Here is a 23,901-nt window from a genome sequence, read left to right as displayed (position 1 = left end):
AGTGACCTCTGTGCTGCAGCTCATATGCACGTCGACCACGTGCCTGCCGCATCACTGTGAGCAAGATCAGTCCCTAGTGAGGCCTGGCTCAGCTCCCTATCAGAAACAAAAAGTCCTCCTCCTACTTTCCACCCCAAGTCACTGTCTGGGAACCTCTACAGAACTGAAGGGGTGCAGCCCTTTTGAAGGACTTCCATGAACAAAAATGTTCCCAGATAAGAACAATAGACTTATTGATGGCCAGATCTTAACCTGCTTACCATGCTCTGTGCTTTCTCCCTATAAATGCTTTTCCCATAATCCAGTGGCTGCTTTGGAAGAGTTGTCCAGACCACTTTCATCAGGGCTATTTTTTCATCCTACGATTTTGGTCATCATCGAGTTTATTTTTTTAAAAAGAACAGCCAGGAGTAAATCACGTCCTAGAGAAAAAAAAAAAAATCCTTCAAGGTTCAAAACATTTTATATTCATGGGAATAATTAGGAAAATTCTAGAATTATACCTGTTAGCCAATTAAGGAGTGACCAACTTCAAATCACAAATACAGGTTCCTGAAAACAACATGTAATTTTATGTAACTGACTTACCAGCCTGGGGATAGAAACAAGACCATGATGCATTTGAAGGGCCTGCCCAGGGCTTGGTTGGTAACTGGAATCCAGCAGAGCTGGTGGGCTTGGAAGGAAAGGATTACACAGAGATTAGCTACACCAAAACATGCCTGTGTTTGCATAATATTTATGTTTCCACCCTCATAATGGCTTCATTTCATTTATTCTCCAAACTGAAGAGCAGAGACAGCTACTCATTGTGGTACACATGGTTACATTGCTCCTTTTGCCAATTCCACGAGAAAATCATTGTCACTTTTCTCTGACTATTGAAAACAAAATAAACACAGGTCTGAATCTTTGACTCATTTTTCACTTAGAATGGAAGATATTGGCAGCCAATGTCTCATTTCACTTAATTCAGATCCACAAATATTGAGAAACTTCTGTGGATAAGCCATCAGGTTAAGTGCTTCAGAGACCTAAATCTGAGCAAGACACAACCCCAGTTCACAAAACGCTCAATGAAGTGGGCGATTGCTGGGAAATACTGTGGGGAACTAGGGTTCAGAAGGAGACTGTAGGGAACCAGAGGGGATGGCAAGTCTTCAAATTACTGTTTAGAATCAAAGGTCTAACAGTAGTAAACCTCATGATCAAATACAACATAGATGTAAGGTTAGGGACAACGTGAAATTTTCTTGCTCTATATTGCTTAAAATAATTTTTTTAAGGTAAGAAAGAGAGGCACCTTGAAGTTTCAAAAATGGAATGGCTCTTAAGTCAAAGAGATAAGAATTGGTTTCATGAAGGAAGTGGCATTGAATATGAGCCTGGAAGGTTGAGTAGATGTTTAATAAACTCGTAATATAGCTATAGATACAGATATAACTTCACAATTTTAAATGGCACTTTTGTCTACATCATCCACTTTTGCATACAAAAAGATGAGGTTCCTCAGTGTCAGAAGCACCCCACAGGCAAACACAAGGACTGGGAATTATCAGACAGTCATAGGAACTAGTACATAATTTTCCATGCACACAACGAAACTTTAGTGAGTAAGTACTATGGTCTAAGTGTGAAGTATAGGTGATACAAGGATTTTGAGGCACAGATGTCTGCCTTCAAGTGTAATACAGTCTGTAGGAAAGGCTGCCATATGTGGCTCATATATGTTAGATGGTATTAGGAGATAAAGGTGGGAGGCTATGCCAGCATCATGCTAAGAGGTCCTTAAAAACAGGCTAAGGGTTAGTATTTAATTCGGTGACAATAGAGGATCATTAAAGATGTTAGGCTAAGGAGCCATGTCATCTGGGTTGAGTATACAGTTCATTTACAGTAAAAATATAGAATTTGAAGGGCGTGGTGGCTCACGCCTGTAATCCCAGCACTTTGGGAGGCCGAGGCAGGTGGATCATGAGGTCAGGAGTTCAAGACCAGCCTGGCCAATATGGTGAAACCCCGTCTCTACTAAAAATACAAAAATTAGCCAAGCACAGTGGTGCATGCCTGTAGTCCCAGCTACTCGGGAGGCTGAGGCAGAAGAATTGCTTGAACCCAGGAGGCAGAGGTTGCAGTGAGCCGAGATCATGTCACTGCACTCCAGCCTGGGTGATAGAGTAAGACTCCATCTCAAAAATAAATAAATAAAAAATAAATAAATATATATATATATATATACACACCACACACACATATATATACATATATACACGTATATATATGGAGAGAGAGAGAGAGAGAGAGAGAATTCATTCAGAGCAAGATGGAATAAGGAAAAAGACTGATTTAGAGACAACTGCAAAATACCCAGGCAGGAGGTAAGAGGAAATATGATAAGAAGTGAGAGTAAATATGGTAAAACTCAAGAGAATTAATGAAAAAAAGAGGAACTCAACTAAAATTAACAGTGTAGAACATTGAATTGTTTCAGAGGAAAAGAAAACATTTGATACGGGCCATGCTGAGTTTGAGATGCTATTGGTGTCTAGCCATCAGCTGGACATTCGGGTCTGAGGTACTCTGTCCTGGCAAGAAAGATACCTGTGGGCACTGTCCTCATGGGAGTGATGGTTAAGGCCACAGTATTGAACAAGATAGCTGAGGTAGCAAGTGTAGGTCTAGATGCAGGAAGAAGAAAACATTCCAGCAGACACATACACATATAGAGAAGTAGAAAGAGAAGCATGTAAAGAGAAAGGAGAACTGAGAAAAGAATGCCAGGGAAGCAGAGACGGGGATGCTTAAACGAGAGAAGCAGCAATCAAATGCGAAGGAGAAGCCAGAGAAGCATAGCCTGAGATGAGCACTTGGATCCAGTGCATAGGTCAACAGTTGCCTCTGAAAAAGACACGACAGTGGGGCTGAGAATAGAGAAGTCAGCACTCAAGATAGTGAAAAATGAGTGAGTACACAGCAAGGAAGTGGACTTCAGGAAGTTTGACAGAGGATTATAGAATGAAGATGAAACTGATGAGGGAAGGTTTGTTGGGGAAAGGTTAAGGGAATCAGGCTGGCAGTCAGAGGTCCTAATCTGACAAAGAAAAAGGACACATACTCCTCAGAAGCAAATTAGTAGGAAGAAAGCATAGGAAGGGGCAGTGAAAATACAAAGATTCTCTCCCTAGACCTTGTCGCCCACGCCTATGGGCACAATTACAACCTCTCCTGGAATCACTCACAAATGTCTAAGCTAACCCTAACCCTCCTCCTGAGCTCCTCAGCTATATATAAAACTGCCTGTTAGAAAACACCTGGATATCTTCAAGGCACCTCAACTTGTACCTGCCCAAATTAAATTCATGACCTTTTCTTCCAAACAGTGTCATCCTGTACTGTTCCCTGCCCGATAAATGATATTATCCATCAAAACTGCCAAAGTCCAAAAGTTAGGACTTGCTTCTACACCTCTATTGTTCTCAACTCCACCCCCAACCAAAAGGCTTTTAACTTATCTCCTCAAATCTGCTTTTGCCCCCTTTAAAGCTCTGCACTGCAGCTAAAATGACCTTTTCAAAATTCAACTCTGATCATGTTCACTCCTGCTTAGATCCCTGCAGTGACTTCCTCTTGGGCAGGGCCACAGTCTGACGTGACTGTTCGGGTCCTATGTGGCCTGGCTCTGCCAACCTCCCTGCCTCACCCCACATTCTCCCCCACCCACATGCCCTGGTTACTCGGTCTTCTCTGTGCTTCCTCACGTAATTCCAGTTCTCTTCCACCACTGGGCTCTGCACGTGCTGTTTCACCTCCCTGGTACGTCCTTCCTACCATCCTTTCCACCTGGTTAACTTCTATTTCAGGGAGAATAGGCAACAGTAGTATATCATGGTGATTAGGACTCCAGGCTTTGGAATCAAGCTGTTCCAAAACCCACTCCTCTACTCACCCATTGGCTGATCCTAAACAAGTAATATATTGTATCTAAGCCGAAGTTTCTCACCTATATGTTAACATGAGTCCGTACTTCACAGAGATTATTCATAGAAAGCACTAAAATCTGAGACTGGCACATAATGCCCACTTTGTGAATGTCTGCAATTCTTTGTTAATCTTTTTTCCAGCCATGGGACAATCATCACTTCTTGGAGAAGCCTGTGCCAAGGTCACCATCCCTTCATCTACACCCACAGTCTTCTTTGTTGTACCCAACACAGATTTAATTCCGCACTTATGTATATACCTGTCTTCTCCACCAGAAGGCTCATCTAGAGCAGGATTTGCCTACTTTGCTCATGCAGAGAGCCCAGCCTCTAACACAATACCTGACACAGAGTAGACACTCTACCAGTACTTCCTCAACAAAGGAATGAATGAATGAGCAAACCACAGTAGCCCAGCTGTGGTTAGAGCGGGAATCAGCATATCTAGCTTCTCCTGTAAGCAACAGCCCAGTATTTGGTCATTTGGCCATTGCATCCTTGCATTAGCAGTTTGTCATCTCATCTATGAATGCCAGTAAATCACTATTAGCAATACTTATTTTTTGAAAACTAGGTGAGCCTCACCGCATGTTCTCACTCATAGGTGGGAGTTGAACAATGAGAAAACTTGGACACAGGAAGGGAAACATCACACACCAGGGCCTGTTGTGTGGTGGGGGTAGCGGGGAGGGAAAGCATTAGGAGATATGCCTAATGTAAATGACAAGTTAATGGGTGCAGCACACCAACTTGGCACATGTATACATATGTAACAAACCTGCACATTGTGCACATGTACCCTAGAACCTAAAGTATAATAAAAATTTTAAAAAACTTTTAAAAACTAGGTGAGCCTGAGGTAAAATTCATATTTATGCAGGTCTCATTGGCCAAGGACATATGATCTTCCCTGGTTGAGGCTGATGAAGATGATAACAGCAGGGATGATAATGTTGTAATTAACAAGGCTTATGAATATTAGCATATTAAACCCTAGAACACTTTGGTCTAGTAAATGGAACATACTAGAACAGAAGCTCCTGAAGGTCATCTCACATGCCAAGTGAGAAATAGTGAGAGAGCCCTGTCACTTGCTCTCTTTGGTCCATCTTAATTTTCTGTATTGTAGATACATACACACACGCCTCACCAGGTCCCTGTGCCTGGATGTGACCTTCCATGGTCTTCTGACTATTAACTGTGACATTTGAAATTCATGAGTCAGATCCCATAGTCTGCATCCCTGCTTCTCACTACGTGACCCTCTCTCCCCTCAGGTCTTTTCCAAAGAAGACCACCAAGTCCGCTCACACTTTATTTTAGGGAATGTTTTGGGAAATTCCTACACAGTTCTCAACAAATATGAGGAAAAGCAAATGAAAGATCTCTGTAACTCTTTATACGTTGCCTTTACAGCATGTAAATCCTTTCATTAACATATCCTGGCCGTGCGCAGTGGCTCACACCTGTTATCACAGCACTTTGAAAGGCTGAGGTGGGAGGACCACTTAAGCCCAGGAATTGTTTTGTTTTGTTTGTTTTGTTTTAATTATACTTTATGTTCTAGGGTACACGTGCACAACATGCAGGTTTGTTACATATGAATACACGTGCCAAGTTGGTGTGCCGCACCCATTAACTCGTCATTTACATTAGGTATATCTCGTGATGCTTTCCCTCCCCGCTACCCCCACCACACAATAGGCCCCGGTGTGTGATGTTCCCCTTCCTGTGACCAAGTGTTGTCATTGTTGAATTCCCACCTATGAGAGAGAACATGCGGTGTTTAGTTTTCTGTTCTTGCGATAGTTTGCTGAGAATGGTGGTTTCCAGCTGCATCCATGTCCCTACAAAGGACATGAATTCATCCTTTCTTATGGCTGCATAGTATTCCATGGTGTATATGTGCCACATTTTCTTAATCCAGTCTGTCATTGGTGGACATTTGGGTAGGTTCCAAGTCTTTGCTATTGTGAATAGTACTGCAATAAACATACATGTGCATGTGCCTTTATAACAGCATGACTTATAATCCTTTGGGTATATACCCAGTAATGGGATGGCTGGGTCAAATGGTATTTCTAGTTCTAGATCCTCGAGGAATCATCATACTGTCTTCCACAATAGTTGAACTAGTTTACAGTCCCACCAACAGTGTAAAAGTGTTCCTATTTCTCCACATCCTCTCCAGCACCTATTGTTTCCTGACTTTTTAATGATCGCCATTCTAACTGGTGTGGGATGGTATCTCATTGTGGTTTTGATTTGCATTTCTCTGACGGCCAGTGATGATGAGCATTTTTTCATGTGTCTATTGGCTGCATAAACATTTTCTTTTGAGAAGTGTCTGTTCATATCCTTTGCCCACTTTTTGATGGGGTTGTTTGCTTTTATCTTATAAATTTGTTTGAGTTCTTTGTACGTTCTGTATATTAGCCCTTTGTCAGATGAGTAGATGTGGCAAAAATTTTCTCCCATTCTGTAGGTTGCCTGTTCACTCTGATGGTAGTTTCTTTTGCTGTGCAGAGGCTCTTTAGTTTAATTAGATCCCATCTGTCTATTTTGGCTTTTGTTGCCATTGCTTTTGTTGTTTTAGACATGAAGTCCTTGCCCATGCCTATGTCCTGAATGGTATTGCCTAGGTTTTCTTATATGGTTTTTATGGTTTTAGGTCTAACATTTAAGTCTCTAATCCATCTTGGATTAATTTTTGTATAAGGTGTAAGGAAGGGATCCAGTTTCAGCTTTCTACTTATGGCTAGCCAGTTTTCCCAGCACCATTTATTAAATAGGGAATCTTTTCCCCACTTTTTGTTTTTGTCAGGTTTGTCAAAGATCAGATGGTTGGAGATGTGTGGTATTATTTCTGAGGAGCTCAGGAGTTTGAGACCAGCTTGAGCAGCATAGTGAGACCAATATCAATCAAGAAAAATGACGAGAGAAGTCTCAATCATTTTAGGAGGTTTATTTGCCACAGTTAAGTGTGTGTGCCCAGGAAACAAGTTTATGCCTTTCTCCGAAGATGATTTTGAGGTCTCCAAATTTAAAGGGGAAAGGGTGGGATATTGAGAAGTACACAATTTTCATGTAAGCGGGGCGGGTAGGGAAAAATAGTCGTTCATGCCTTTCACCGGCTCAGTGAATCTGTATTTTTTTATGTAAGGTGATATAGACAAATGGGGCAGAGGAAAAATGCAGGGAATCTGCATTTTACGTAGGATAACATAGACAAAGTGGGGCAGGAGAACAATCAGATATGCCTTTGTGTGTGATGGGCAAGGCGATGACCGCACCTGTAAGGATAAGCTATAAATTTACATTGCCATGGCAAAATTGTGACATTTTAACAGAAACACCTTAAAAGATATTGAAGCTCACTAGGAATTTCCTTGTGGGCAAAATATGGCAGAGGTGTGTAGACTTTCATCTTGTAGCCATCTTATTTAGGAAGCAAAAACGCAGAAACAGGTTTGCATCATCCAGTTCTCGGCTTGGCTGTACTCTTTGGCTTAATGAGTTTAGGGTCCCAAGATTTAATTTCCTTTCACACCCCCATCTCTACAAAACAAAACTAAAAATTAGCCAGGCATGTACTAATAGCTAAGACTACTAGCACGCACTTGTAGTCCTCTCTATTCAGGAGGCTGAGGTGGGAGGATCCCTGGAGCCCAGGAGTTCAAGGCTGCAGTGAGCCATGATCATGCCACTGCACTCCACCCTGGGTGACAGAGCATGACCCTGTCTCTTAAAAAGGAAAAAAAGAAAAACCCTCCCTTTGTATCTAATGACAAAACAGTCTTTCCCTTGGTGGAAGAGCTTAGGAGCTTTGGGAAGACTGAATGCACAGTAGTTTCTTCATTGTCATTAGAATCTATGCTAACGTTATCAATGGTCTTTCTTTTGTTGAGTACCTAGTAAATGTAGAAAACCAAAGGCCCGAGATGCATTTACTTTACTTGCCATTAAATTAGGCAGTAGCTTCAATGCCATAAGGGTAAAATCTAATGAGCTTTGTACTCTTTTTAGAACAAGTAAGGAGAATTGAGGTCTCAGCATTCACAGATGATGATATGGCCCTTTAGGTCCTAGGACTATTTATCTCAGGAGCTCTGTTTGACCCCTGGCAGACTGTTGTCTTTAGCTAAAACAGTAAAGTGTGATTAACCACAATATGGTAATGTTGAGAATAGCAAGGAAAACCTTTCGTTTACAGAACTTAGTGACCCTTTTTGAAGAAATCCATTATTGTCTAGTAATTGTATTACAAAAGCACATTGGGGTTTAAAAATGTGAAGTGGATGTGGAAAAAAAAGGCTTATGTAACATTAGACGCAAAAAATGATTATAAAGTTAGGCCTATGCTAAGATTGTAACTATATGAAAATTAGATATATATTGACAGTAACTAGAAGGAAACATTAAAACAGCTGATTTTAGATTGGCAAGATAAGAGACTTCTTTTTCTTTTCTTTTTTTCTTGCTTGATTTCTGTTGTTGTTACAGTATTGTTTGTACAATACAAGATTGTCAACTAAACATGTATACTATGCTTACAATTATAATTCACTTATACTACAGATATTAAAAAATTATACTTCACCTTAAATTGAATGTAGAAAATATGGAACTTTTCTATCTTATCTTTCAAAACTATTATTTATTCTGTGACATGAAAAAGAGAACAACTGCTAGCACAATTCTTAAAACTAGCAGAAAACAATTTATCTTCTTCGGCATCACTGACAACAGCCTAAAAAGTTTTATTTCTTTAATAAGAGATGGTAGAACAAAATAACTTATTATTAAATTTTCTTTCTCATTATCTAGTAGGCCAGAGAACATCTCTGAAAAAAAACCACCATACGTTTGAGGAATCTTTACTGGGGCTAGACCAGAAAAGACTTCACCTTATATTTGCCTGGTGACTACTAGTGCTTAAAAACAGAGAATACTGGCTGGTTTCTAACAACTAGAATTAAATCCCTAAATTGTAGGTCTGCAAATTCAACTCAGAAAATAACCATATAGTTCCCCTGTTTCTTAGCCCTCTATTCAGTACTTAAATCCACAGGGACCTATTGCCTATAAACAAAACTGAATATAGAATTAGGATAAATCTCACCCGGAATTGGCATTTCCTGCTGTCCAGAAATTTCCATTTATTTTTTAAATCAAAGGACTCCTATCCATAAGAATTGGGTGCCTTTTCCTTCTGGTGTGTCATTAAAACTCAGGTCTTTCTTTGTATACCTTCCATGCAATTCAATCCAACAAAAATGTATCTAGTTGAGTGGCTTCCCAGAGCTGTTAGGTCAACAAGCTCTACCAGGAGGCAATGGAAACACCTATTGGCCCTTGAACACTGTGTCTCATCCATTGGTTATCACAGTTCATGCTGGACATCTAAACAGTTCAATCAGGAATTACTGGACTGCAGGTTCCTAACCTTCCTCTTTGCATGACTGGTTATATGTGGTGAGAGTTATCAGTGGCAAAAACAAATAAGTCAAAGCTACAATACAAGCAATATTCTGAGCCACAAATGAACTATCCAGTATTAGTAAATTGACCGCCATGCTAAAAAGAGTGAACTCCATTCTAAGAGCAATGGGGACCAATGGGGAATGACTTTGATCTAATAAAGTTCCCCAATTGGGTCAGTTGGAATTGGAATTGTTGAACTGACCCAAACCAAGGCAATGATGGTAGGAATAGAAATGGGTTAGATAATAGAGTTTAAATGGATAAAATGATGCGACAAATTTGATGCAGATTAATGAAGAAAACACAGTATAAAGACAGTTAAGAAGACATTAGAGTTTCTAGCCTGGATTACTGAGTCTGAGTGATGCCATTAATATAATTGAGGAACCACGGGGAAAAATTGGTTTAGGGAAGAAGACAACGAGTTTGATTTTGGATATAATAGGTTGAAAGTGTCTGAAGGGACATCCATGGAGAATGGCCCAGCAGACCATTAAGATATGCCAGGGCTAGAAAAGAACATTTAACAGTACAGACTTTGAAATTAAATTCTGATTCTGCCACCTAGATTAAGTGGCCTTGTATGAGATATTTAAACTTCTGAACCTTCTATTTCTTTATCTAAAAATGTGAAGATAATTACGCTATAGAATTTTGTGAGCACTAAATAGGAAACATGTGTGGAAAGCACTTACAATGTCTGACACATAGTAAGTACTCAAAAAAGAAGATCTCCCATTGAACCACTGCAATAATCTCTTTCTATTCTCACTGTTTCATACTTTACCTCCTTCCATCCACCTCTGCATGGCAATCGAAGAGATCTTGTCATAACAAAGATGAAATCCCTATCACTTCTTTGCTTAAAATCCTCTGAACCATGGTCTATAAGATATGGCATTTCTATTCCTTGGCCTTTGACCTTTTGCTACTAGCATCCTTTTGCTATTAGATCATATGACACCAACTCATGGAAGCTTTTTGGTGATTGTTTTTTCATCTATCCCAGGTACCCTCTATCCTGTTACTCTGTTTTTATTTTATCTATAGAACATTACTATTTGAAATGAAAAATGTAAACATGTTTACAAGATGTTGTCTGTTCCCTCTGTTCAATAAGAATATCAGTTCCTTAACAGCTTATCTGTCTTATTTCCCACTCTATCCCCAGTACCTGGCATAGAGTAATCTCTCCATAGTCATGAATGAATGAATGAGTGAATGAATGAATGAAAATATATGGAAGAATTGTGAACCGTTAAATATAAAGTGTGCATTCCACCTCCAGTAAGATGAAATAGTCTGACTCAGAAACATAAGCCCATGATGTTGAGCTACTGTAATCTGGATGTCCCAATGAGGTAAGCCAATTAACCTCTCTGGCCCCCATTGTCCTCACTGTAAAAGAATGAACAATTGCCACTCCCTTGCCCAAGACGGATGCAGTGAAGAATAAGTGAGATGAAATCTGGCCTATGTCTGGAGTTTTACAAGAGGAAGACATTCTATTTAACTGTTCAACCCATCATAAAGATGACTGGCACAGTCCAAAATGGCATAATCAAAATTCCTGAAGTCACATCAAATCACTAGACTATGATTCCCCAAAAGGTCCTGAAACAATAGTCTATCAGAATTTCCACTGAGCTACAATGATAATGTAAATCCCAGGATCACAATTCACTGTGGTAGTTCCTGAAACATTATAAGAAACAAGGCCACTCCCCAGATGTATTAGCAATCACAAAGAGAATGCAAAATGCCTCCTGACAGAGCATGATTAACACCTCAATTTCCAGACTCCTGGATTCCCTCTCTCTGTGGACACCATCAATCACAGGAGCCCACTGCTGGAGCATTTGGTCAGCACCTACTAGGAGGCTTACTCTCAGAAAAGCTTTTTGACATACAACCAAACAAACTGAAGAAAATATCGAAGTCTTGAGCTCCGTTTCAGGCCCAGGAAATGGAAGCTGGCCTTACAGGTGAACAGATAATGGTTCAGCTCAGGATGACTCTGACTTAATCAACATCCCTCTCTAGTTACCCACCTTCTGTGAAGGCTCTATGAGAACAAAGAGATCCAGAAAGCTCATCATACTTGGTATAGAAGTTAAAAGAATTAGTGTTTCACTTAGGTGGCCCCAAGTTATTTTAATTTTGTTGCTTAGGAGTTGCATAACTTTGGGTAAGTTATTCTGAACTTTCGGGGGCTTCAGATTTTAATTTGTAATGTGAAGATAATAGTGCCTGTCTTTAGTTGATTGTTTTAAGGATGAACGAGATAGAATAAAATGTTAAGCATGATCAATGAACACCAACTATTCATATGAACCAATAGTTAATAATAATCAATTATCATTAATACCTGAATCCAAATTATTTCTCTTTAATTCATCCAGCAAATATGAATTGGGCATCTGCTTGATGCAAGGATTTGTGTTAGAAGCTGGTGACGCAAAAATGAACATGGTAAACTGATCCCTATCTTTGTGCAGTCAACATATTTGTAAATAGGTAATTATGGTGTGGCATAATAAGTGTTACCATGGGAAGAGTTCAGAGTGTACTGAGAGCATCCAGATGGGACATCAAACATGGCCCAGGGAGTCAGGAAGGCTTCTTGGAAGAAGTGATGCTTAAGCTATGGATCAAGGATGTCATCCAAAAGGTTGGGGAGGATGGAGTAAAGAAAATCCTATGCAGAAGAAATGCTATTTGAAGATACCTGAAGAATAGAGAGCGAGGCACTCTCAAGTTGCAGAAAATAGGTTTGCATATGGTAAAAAGGGGTTTTGTAAATTCTTGTTAAAAAAGTTTTTACTTTAATCTGAGAACCATCTGAAACATGGTTAGATTTAAGCTGAAGAGTGACTTGGTTGTATTTATGTTTTAGAAGGATAACTCTGGCTGCAGTGTAAAAAGATAGACTAGGCAAAGAAACCACTATGAGTCTATGAATTAAAGAGATATCCTACAAGGATGTAGACCAGTAGACATATTCTACAGATATCTTGAAGGGACAATGACAATGACAATGACAATTACAGGACTTTGCAATTGATAGGAAGGTAGAAAGAGGGAGAGAATGGGGTGGAAAATGAACATCAGGTTAAATGGTAGTGCCACTCACTGAAATAGGAAGCACAGAAGACGAACAACCTTTGAATGTTCAGTATAGGATAAGCTGAGTTTGAAAGGCCCACAGAGCTCTCAGGTGGAATATTCAGCAATAAGGTGATTAATCAGGCCCAGTGATATGGTTCAACTGCGTCCCCACCCAAACTCCATCTTGAATTATAGTTCCCCTAGTCCCCACGTGTCATGGAGGGACTCAGTGGGAGGTAATTGAATCATGGGGGCAGTTACCCCCATGCTGCTGTTCTCATGATAGTGAGTGAGTTGCATGAGATCTGATGGTTTTATAAGGGGCTTTCTCCTCTTTGCTCAGCACTTTTTTTTAAAGACAGAGTCTCACTCTGTCACCCAGGCTGGAGAATGCAGTGGCATGATGCTCACTGCAACCTCCGGCTTCCAGGTTCAAGTGATTCTCCTGCCTCAGTCACCCAAGTAGCTGGGATTACAGGTACCCACCACCATGCCCGGCTAATTTTTGTATTTTTAGTAGAGACGGGGTTTTGCCAAGTTGGCCAGGCTGGTCTCAAACTCCTGACCTCAGGTGATCCATCCACCTCAGCCTCCCAAAGTGCTGGGTTTACAGGTGTGAGCCACTGCATCCGGCCAGGAATTTCTTAATGAAAATTTGCTTGTGTATATGTGTCCTAGGTGGCATTATAAATTGTATTATTTATTGTATGTCACAGTTAAAAAAAAGAAAAGTACCTGTACCTGTAATATAATATAGGCTCCAATGTGTTTGTTGAATGCATAAATGAAGTGATTTTATAAAATATATTTGATTTAATAAAATCTACTCCCAACTACAGCCTTGTGAGGTAGGAATTGTTGTGTCCATTTTAAAGATGAAAAAACTAAGACTCTAAGGGATAACTGACTTGTCCAGATAACAAAACATGTAAGAGTAGGAATTGAGAGTAAAATTCAAATGTAGCTGGCTCTAAATTCAAGGATCTTAACCACAGATGGGTTGTTCTTGAAGTACTGGACATGGGCTGGCTCACATAATGTCAGGAGAAATGAGAAGCTCGGAGGGAACCCCGAAGAAGCCTGGTGTTAGAAGATGGGCAAAGGAGGAAGAGTCTCAGAAACACCAGAGGAGCAGCCAGAGAGGAGTCCTGGGAAGGAAGAAGAGCACACCAGGAAGGAGGGAGAGGTCCCAGTTGTGAAACGGCCCAAACTTCAAGAAAAATAAAGACTGAGCATTTGTTAAAGATGTTGGCAAGAATCATTTAGTGAACTTATAGAATGCTGAAGAGTGAGAGTAAAGGAGAGGTAAATATGGACAACTCTCAGGAAGTTTGGCTATGAATCAAAGAGAAGAAGACACAGTCAAGGCAGGGTTTCTGCATATTTATTTACTTGTAAGACAGAACATTCTGAGGGTGACTATATATTGATGTAAAGGTTGATATCCTGAGAGAGGGTAGTTAAAGGAGCAGGGTTCTTGAGAAGATGAGAGGTGACAAAATCCAGGTAAGAAGTGGGATGATTGGCCTTGGATAAAGGAAGGAATGCTCTCTTGTTTAATGAGAGGGAAAGGGAGAAAAGGTAAATGCACAGAGACAAACTGCAAGGCTCTATAGCAAGATGTTGCCGGAGCTCCTCTCTGATGGCCTCTTTTTTCTCTAAGCCACAGAACGAGAGCTTGTGCTGTAAATGAAGAGAAGGCAGGGAATATGTGGAATTGCCCCTATTTAAAAAAAAATAAACAAGGTTGTATTTACATTTGAATGAGCATAAACCCTCAGAAGCCTGTTCCTAGTTTTCCAAAAATCAGAAAGCCAAAACTTCTCTCCATCACAGGGCACTGCAGGAATGGAAATACAAAATGTTGATAGACATGTACTCCAGTCAGTTGAGAACAGAGGAGAGGGCAGACCAGGAAAGCCAGATTATGAGGCAGCACAGAGAGTCCAGTTGAAGGTGGAGCCCATGAACTTTTAGTGACACCAGTCAGCAAATGTCCTGGAAATTTGACTGGAAAATCTCTTACTCTAATTGAGCTGTTTAACACATCAGGACTTCAGTAATAAGAATCTTACTTCATCCCTCCTGTGAACACTTAAAGCTGAAAGAAACAAACACCCAGCACAGACTAAAAGAAAAATATAAAAACATAGCCATTTTATGGGACTTATTGGACCCTCAAGTGTATAAAATCTAAAGCAAAGTTGTAGCCTTTTGGCACCACTCTCATTTGCGCCTTATGCATTTGTTGGAAGTTCTCAATCTTGTATTTATAGGGCATAAGATGATGTTATTACTTGATTTATTTGAAGTTAGATAAACATAAGCCCTCAAAAACCTGTTTGGAGTTGTCCTAAATCAAATTTTTAAATGCCCTCTATCACTGTGTAATGATAACAGGGATACAAAATATTGAAATTAATTTCATTCCCAATGGTAAAAGTAAGTTCTTATTTTTCTTTATCTGAAATGCTTGACTGCTCCATTTATACCACCATGCTCATAGCCACTCACCCCCACTCTGTTCCAATGAGTCAATATTCTCCTCTTCCCATAAGGCTCCTAACATCCCTGCAGAGCCCCCCAGTGCCTTTATTGCAGACACGCTGGCAATGGAATGTGCCCTTCAGAATCCAGTGTAGCTCTACAAGGCAGGGTTACTTCTGATCTCCAGTCACACCCTGCCTAACCCAGGGCTGACCTAAATATAGAGCTCAGTAGACATGCTGAAGGCCCTCACAACCATCTGGTGGGAAATGTTGGATCCCTACCTCACTCCACATACCCCCAACATTCCAGATACACCAATGTCAGAGACATGTGAGCCAAAGCAACTCCATCTTGAATAGGAGCTGGGTAAAATAAGACTGAAACCTACTGGGCTGCATTCAAGTTAAGGCTTTCTAAGTCATAGGATGAGCTAAGAGGTCAGCACAAGATATAGATCATAAAGATCTTGCTGATAAAACAGGTTGCAATAAAGAAGCTGGCCAAAACTCATCAAAACCAAGATGGCCATGAGAGTGACCTCTGGTCATCCTCACTGCTTACACTCCCACTTGACAGTTCACAAATGCCATGCCAATGTCAGAAAGTTACCCTATATGGTCTAAAAAGGGAAGACATGAATAACCCACCCTTGTTTAGCATATCATCAAGAAATAACAAAAAAATGGACAACCAGCACCCTCAGGGCTGCTCTATCTATAGAGTAGCCATTCTTTTATTCCTTTACTTTCTTAATAAACTTGCTTTTGCTTTGCACTGTGGACTTGTCCCGAATTATTTTTTGGGTGAGATTCAAGAATCCTCTCTTGGGGTCTGGATCTGGACCCCTTTCCTGTAACACCAATATTTAAAATGGAAAAATAAAGCCATAAGAGTACCAGGAGGAGAAATAATTGAAGAATTTTTTCATAACCTCAAAAAAGTGGAAAAGGCCTTTCTAAATTTTTCCATAAAATTCAGAAGCTATAATATCAAATATTAAATGCATCTGACTACATAAAAAATAAAAGTTTCTGTATACCTCAAAACACCATAGGTAAGATCAAAAGAAATTGTACTTTACATGACAAACCAAGGACTAATTTATTCCCCAAATAAAGAGCTACTATAAATCAATAAAAAAATTAAAGGCAAAGGATTGGAATAGTCCAGAGAAAAGGAAAAAACAAATGACTTAGATTATAAATAGGTACTATACTATTCATAATAAAAAAGATGTAAATTTAAGCTGATCAAAATATTTAACACATTGTGTTGGCAAGTATTTATAGAAAAAGGCATATTCTTGCTTTGCTAGTGGGAATATGAATTGTCATAACCTTTTGCAATTTGACAATAATCACTAAAATTTAAAGTACACATATTGTTAGAACCAGAAATTGACTTCTGGGTATTTATCACATAAATATATTCCCACAGATGAAAATGCATCTTTGTAATAGCAAAAGATTGAAAATAACCTAAATGTCCCACGGTGGAAGATTAAGACAATATTAATAAATATTGAGATGGGATGATCTCCAAGATATGATTAAGGGGAAAATAGTGTGGTTCAGAGCAGTGTATAGAGAATGCGATCACCTGTACTAAAAAATATATGCACATATCCTTATATATGCATATGATTGTAAATATTCAACATACCCCCATAAGTAAATATGAGAAACCATTAACAGTGATTGGGAAAGGAATAAGATGGCTGGAAAATAAAAGAAAGAAGGATATTTGTATTCAACATATTGTATGTGCACATTGTGAATTTTTTAACAGATGCTAAGAAGTTAAAAATATCAATATCCAGCAAACTAAATGAAGATACCACCGACTCACATTCACATAAAGCTCACTTAACACTATAAAACTGTGGGAAGGCTGATCAATGATCAGGTGAAATCACCTCCGAAAGTTTTCCTCTCAATATGAATTCTGGGCTGGGCAAGGTGGCTCACGTCTGTAATCTCAGCACTTTGAAAGGCCAAGGCAGGCAGGTCCCCTGAGGTCAGGAGTTCAAGACAAGCCTGGCCAACATGGTGAAGCCTCATCTCTACTAAAAACACAAAACTTAGCTCAGCATGGTGCCTCATGCCTATAGTCCCAGCTACTCAGGAGTTTGAGGCAGGAAGATCGCTGGAACCCAGGAGGTGGAGGTTGCAGTGAGCCAACCTCCACCAAGCCATCGCAGTCCAGCCTGGGCGACAGAGCCAGATTCCGTCTCAAAAAAGAAAAAATAAATAAATATGAATTATGGATGAACGCTTAACATTCTTGTGGGCACAGAAAGCACACATGCAGTGGCAACAGCACCATTGCTCCCGTGGAGAGGAACGGAACAATTCAAGTCACTGATGTATGAACCTAGGAGGTTCTTTGCAGGCTATGACTATGTGATTCTGGCTTATTTTCTATCTTAATTAACTGCTATTTTTAAAAATAATTTGTAATGATATCATTAGAAAAATTAAAATAAAGAAAAAAGTCCCTAAATGGTCCTGACTCAAACTTGAGAAGTTATTTCCTCTGGCCTCACTCAAGAAGAGAGAAAGCTGAAATGGCCTCAGATAAGTTTGAGTCTGATTAAAAGCTTGCTCCTAAAACCATATTTAGGCCCTTGGTGGACTGTTTGTCATCAAAGAAATCTGGCACATCATGCAGAAGAGAAGGATTAATGTGACTACCAAGTAAACCTAACAGTGAAATCCAGCCATCATTACTCAAGTTGATGAATGGTTTGGAGTGCTGGTACACTATTGTAAAACACAGTTGACTGTTTACAAGACAGAGCAATTTCTTTTCTTACATTTTCTCCTCCAGCATTTCTGAGCAATTACATTAGGAAGTGGCTGTTTACCCTGGCAGCTGGGCTCCATATCTCCACCAGTGGAGAGGCAATTCCCCTGGCTACAAATACCCATAGAGCTGACTCATTACATAAAAAGGAAGTTCTGTTTGGTAAGAGAGTTTAAAGAACACACTTTAGTACGTGCATTAAACACTAGTGTTAATCATTGCCAGAAAGGACGAGTAGGCTACAGGCAAGTTGGTGAACTTAAACCCAAACTTATTTTGATAAAATTCGGTACCTTGAACTCTAGATCTTTTGTGAAAACTGAGGCTGTAGGCCCAGCACTAACGAGAGTGTCAGGAACTTTCCATTTCCATTATAATTCTAATAAATGTATTAATATCTTAATGTGGTAAGTATGACACTTTTCTTCACTTCCTCATCTAAAGCAATAAGCCTGGCCTACTTAACTATATTAGGGGTGATGATGAAATTCAGTTAACTATGCCTAACACCCTATAATCCCTGGTGTGGATAGTTCAACAAATAAATATCTTTTTCTTAATTGTAAGCAAAACTGAGAAAGTAGAAAATATCTATTAATAGTTTCATCTATCATAAAATTTTATAGCCATAAAAGACATCTATGGGGAGTGTATATTCAGGGCAACTTGAGTCTACGCTCCCTGATGCAATATTTATCTATATGTCTAGCAGCTATACTCACAAATACATATGTAGTAATTTTTTCCCAATTTGCTTGTACATTTCCTTTCTTTTCTATCAAAAGACAGAAAAAAATTATCTCTGGACACTTCCCAAAGTGGATGCATTTTTTTTCTTGTCTGGGCACACAGCCAATAGAGATTAAACTAGGAAGGGAAATTATATGACCGTGGGTGAGTATATTAAACCCTCTGGATGCCAGTTTTATTCTTTGTAAAGTAAAAACTAGACTAATAAGTGATTTTCAAACCTCAGTATATTTTAGGGTTACCTAGGAAAGCAGGTCTTGGCCATCAGGTTAGGATCTGTGCATTGGTATTTATTTTAACAAACTTCCAAGAGATTCTGATGTACGCCAAAGTTAGAAAATTTCTAAATCCAAGTATTCCTAAAGTCACTTCTGGCTCTAACAATCATGCATCTTTTTAAAAACATACCTTCTTTGCATATATAGAAAAAATTTTTAAGTGTAAAACTCCAGTTATATACATACTTTGGGGCCATTTTTTCTCTTTTCTATTTTTCTGTGGCTTGCCCTCCTACTGATCCTCCCATGGGCCCCATGGTAACAATCTATCAATGATCTTTATAAAGCAGGCACGGGCCTTCCTGGTCCCTTATTCTAGATTTGGGATGCTGAATCCCAAACTTCAAATGTATTTTTTAATCTAACTGAAAGTATCAATTATGTGCAAATCCTCTGTTTCCTCTCATTCTGTCTCCCTTGCCACTATCCAGATAACCTTGTTTCAACTGATTCTGCACGATCAAGATTGTCTGCCTCTGTGCCTCCAGGGTGAGCTCAATGCTTAGTGGGCACTTAGGAATTGTTTGTTGACTGACTAACTGGCTTTGGAAAGGGAGAAACTCAATCTTTGCTGCTGATTGCTTGGTGACTCTTAGTGAGAGGTTGTCTTTACTAGGAGTAAGAATATCAGAGATTCATGGAAGCAACAAAGCAGTCAAAAGCCAGAACCCAAGTCTCCCATGAGTCCACTGAACTCTCTCAATTCACAGGCAAATGAGACTCTGAAGTTGTACCTTGCATATATAAAAATAAAAGGAAGAAATAATGGCTTCCTTCAAAATAAGTAAATAGAGACCTACAAAAGATCACACACCAGTCCAAATAAATACCATGTGGAATTTCATAAAAGTTCTTATGCTTAGTCTATTTGATTATATTTGTTAAATTTTCACAGAAACTGGATCAAGTAGAGAAACTGAATGTATTGTATGGTGTTCTATTTGAATAGTAACAATAATAATACAGCTAATTTGTAATTTGGAACAGGCAAAATATTAGTAAGTTTTTGCTGATGGGTGGAAATCTCTGTGAGACTGAAATTTGATTCATTTGCTTATGGAACCAAAACACTGGGGGAAAATGTTCCCAATGAATCACTATGGATGAGAAGCTGAGGTATGATTTACCACCTTACAATGCATTAGCGGTTCCCTGCATGTTTTACTTTATGTTCATCCAAAACATCCAGATTAATAACCAGGCACAAGAGTGTATATAACATCACAGTGCCCATCTCTGAGGTGCTAGGAAGAATCGTGCCAAAACCATCCAGAAAATGGATTGTGCTGCCTCCCTTGGCAACACAAACCAGTATGTAATAACCCTCCTAGTCAGTTTACCCTTCTGTTGCCATTAATGTAGATTACAAACTTAACTAAGAATTCAGCAAAAGATCCAAAGATGAACAGAGCATGGCTGACTACCCACCCTCAAATCTATAAAAAAATTAATACAGAGCATACGCATCAACCTGTTCTTAAAAACACTCTCAGAGCTGTCACAAGTGCTAGACTGTTCCCCACAGAGAAGACCTTGGTCTTCAGGATGTCAGGCAAACCTCCTGACTCAAGCACTGAAATAAACACAAATCACCATTACGAAGTCAAATCTATAAACAAGCTGGGAACCCAACCCCAAATCCCTCAGATCCACACCTATACACTCAGTGACTCATGTCTATGAGCCATGGTGACCATGTCCAGGGTTGGGGTCAGAAGCATCAGGGGAAGTGCAACAGCAAGGAGACTCTTCCACAGCCTTTTCTGAGGGTTCTTCAGTCCTTGATAACTCTGCATTCATGATGCCTGTGAGGAATACAAGAGGAGCTTCAAATAAGCACTGGATATATGAGCCTGGCGCTCCCAGAAGTCAGAGGGTGATGGACATGTGGGAGTTTTTAGCATGTGGATAACCATAGGAAAGCCTTGCAAATTAATAAGGGCCCCTTTAGATAAAAAAATATGTCCATTATAATTTTGGCCAGCCTTCCCAAAAGAGACTTTCTGCATTATTACAGTATTTTAATTTTGAAATTTTCATAAGATTTACTCTGTTGCAAATTAACTGTTAAAACTTACACAAGTCGATAACGGGAGCAAGATGGCCGAATAGGAACAGCTTTAGTCTCCATCTCCCAGCGCGAGCGACACAGAAGACCGGCGATTTCTGCATTTTCAACTGAGGTACTGGGGTCATCTCACTCGGGAGTGCCGGACAATCGGTGCTGGTCAGCTGCTGCAGCCCGACCAGCGAGAGCTGAAGCAGGGCGAGGCATCGCCTCACCTGGGAAGCGCGAGGGGGAAGGGAGTCCCTTTTCCTAGCCAGGGGAACTGAGACACACAACACCTGGAAAATCGGGTAACTCCCACCCCAATACTGCGCTGTAACACCGGCACACCGGAGATTGTATCCCACACCTGGCTGGGAGGGTCCCACGCCCACGGAGCCTCTCTCCTTGCTAACACAGCAGTCTGCGGCAATCTAACCACAAGGCAGCAGCGAGGCTGGGGGAGGGGCGCCCGCCATCGCTGAGGCTTAAGTAGGTAACTAAAGCCGCTGGGAAGCTGGAACTGGGTGGAGCTCACAGCAGCTCAAGGAAACCTGCCTGTCTCTGTAGACTGCGCCTCTGGGGACAGGGCTCAGCTAAAGGAGTAGAAGCCTGTGAAACGCGAACGACTCTGTCTGACAGCTTTGAAGAGAGCAGGGGATCTCCCAACACGGAGGTTGAGATCTGAGAAGGGGCAGTCTGCCTGCTCAAGTGAGTCACTGACCCCTGAGTAGCCTAACTGGGAGACATCCCCCACTAGGGGCAGTCTGACACCCCACACCTCACAGGGTGGAGTACACCCCTGACAGGAAGCTTCCAAAGCAAGAATCAGACAGGTGCACTCGCTGTTCAGCAATATTCTATCTTCTGCAACCTCTGCTGCTGATACCCAGGCAAACAGGGTCTGGAGTGGACCTCAAGCAATCTCCAACAGACCTATAGCTGAGGGTCCTGACAGTCAGAAGGAAACCTATCAAACAGGAAGGACACCTATATCAAAACCCCATCAGTACGTCACCATCATCAAAGACCAGTGACAGATAAAACCACAAAGATGGGGAAAAAGCAGGGCAGAAAAGCTGGAAATTCAAAAAATAAGAGCGCATCTCCTCCTGCAAAGGAGCACAGCCCATCGCCAGCAACGGATCAAAGCTGGTCAGAGAATGATTTTGATGAGATGAGAGAAGAAGGCTTCAGTCCATCAAACCTCTCAGAGCTAAAGGAGGAATTATGTACCCAGCGCAAAGAAACTAAAAATCTTGAAAAAAAAGTGGAAGAATTGACAGCTAGACTAATTAATGCAGAGAAGGTCATAAACGAAATGACAGAGATGAAAACCATGACACGAGAAATACGTGACAAATGCACAAGCTTCAGTAACCGACTCAACCAACTGGAAGAAAGAGTATCAGCGATTGAGGATCAAATGAATGAAATGAAGCGAGAAGAGAAACCAAAAGAAAAAAGAAGAAAAAGAAATGAACAAAGCCTGCAAGAAGTATGGGATTATGTCAAAAGACCAAATCTACGTCTGATTGGGGTGCCTGAAAGTGAGGGGGAAAATGGAACCAAATTGGAAAACACTCTACAGGATATCATCCAGGAGAACTTCCCCAACCTAGCAGGGCAGGCCAACATTCAAATTCAGGAAATACAGAGAACGCCACAAAGATACTCCTCCAGAAGAGCAACTCCAAGACACATAATTGCCAGATTCACCAAAGTTGAAATGAAGGAAAAAATCTTAAGGGCAGCCAGAGAGAAAGGTCGGGTTACCCACAAAGGGAAGCCCATCAGACTGACAGCAGATCTCTCGGCAGAAACTCTACAAGCCAGAAGAGAGTGGGGGCCAATATTCAACGTTCTGAAAGAAAAGAATTTTAAACCCAGAATTTCATATCCAGCCAAACTAAGTTTCATAAGTGAAGGAGAAATAAAATTCTTTACAGATAAGCAAATGCTTAGAGATTTTGTCACCACCAGGCCTGCCTTACAAGAGACCCTGAAGGAAGCCCTAAACATGGAAAGGAACAACCGGTACCAGCCACTGCAAAAACATGCCAAAATGTAAAGACCATCGAGCCTAGGAAGAAACTGCATCAACTAATGAGCAAAATAACCAGTTAATATCATAATGGCAGGATCAAGATCACACATAACAATATTAACCTTAAATGTAAATGGACTAAATGCTCCAATTAAAAGACACAGACTGGCAAACTGGATAAAGAGTCAAGACCCATCAGTCTGCTGTCTTCAGGAGACCCATCTCACATGCAGAGACATACATAGGCTCAAAATAAAAGGATGGAGGAAGATCTACCAAGCAAATGGAGAACAAAAAAAAGCAGGGGTTGCAATCCTAGTCTCTGATAAAACAGACTTTAAACCATCAAAGATCAAAAGAGACAAAGAAGGCCATTACATAATGGTAAAGGGATCAATCCAACAGGAAGAGCTAACTATCCTAAATATATATGCACCTAATACAGGAGCACCCAGATTCATAAAGCAAGTCCTTAGAGACTTACAAAGAGACTTAGACTCCCATACAATAATAATGGGAGACTTCAACACTCCACTGTCAACATTAGACAGATCAACGAGACAGAAAGTTAACAAGGATATCCAGGAATTGAACTCATCTCTGCACCAAGCGGACCTAATAGACATCTATAGAACTCTCCACCCCAAGTCAACAGAATATACATTCTTCTCAGCACCACATCACACTTATTCCAAAATTGACCACATAATTGGAAGTAAAGCACTCCTCAGCAAATGTAAAAGAACAGAAATTATAACAAACTGTCTCTCTGACCACAGTGCAATCAAACTAGAACTCAGGACTAAGAAATTCAATCAAAACCACTCAACTACATGGAAACTGAACAACCTGCTCCTGAATGACTACTGGGTACATAACGAAATGAAAGCAGAAATAAAGATGTTCTTTGAA

At 40.3% G+C, this 23,901-nt stretch overlaps 2 long non-coding RNA genes across 2 annotated transcripts in view; both read right to left on the bottom strand.

Moving 5' to 3' along the window:
- LOC111555282 overlaps positions 1-23,901 on the bottom strand; it is a 481,645-nt gene that overhangs the window by 370,310 nt on the left and 87,434 nt on the right. The window lies entirely within an intron of this gene.
- Positions 1-23,901, bottom strand: part of LOC111555281 — a 220,675-nt gene that overhangs the window by 190,682 nt on the left and 6,092 nt on the right. The window contains exons 2-4 of the long non-coding RNA XR_002735480.2: positions 20,551-20,700; positions 589-676; positions 261-422 (exon numbers count right to left, since the gene is read on the bottom strand). This is a non-coding gene — a long non-coding RNA (uncharacterized LOC111555281). The remainder of the gene's footprint in view (positions 1-260; positions 423-588; positions 677-20,550; positions 20,701-23,901) is intronic.

The sequence above is a fragment of the Piliocolobus tephrosceles genome, chromosome 10 (genome assembly GCF_002776525.5).
Source record: "Piliocolobus tephrosceles isolate RC106 chromosome 10, ASM277652v3, whole genome shotgun sequence".
Classification (NCBI taxonomy): Eukaryota; Metazoa; Chordata; class Mammalia; order Primates; family Cercopithecidae; genus Piliocolobus; species Piliocolobus tephrosceles.
This window is presented reverse-complemented; position numbering and strand designations above follow the sequence as displayed.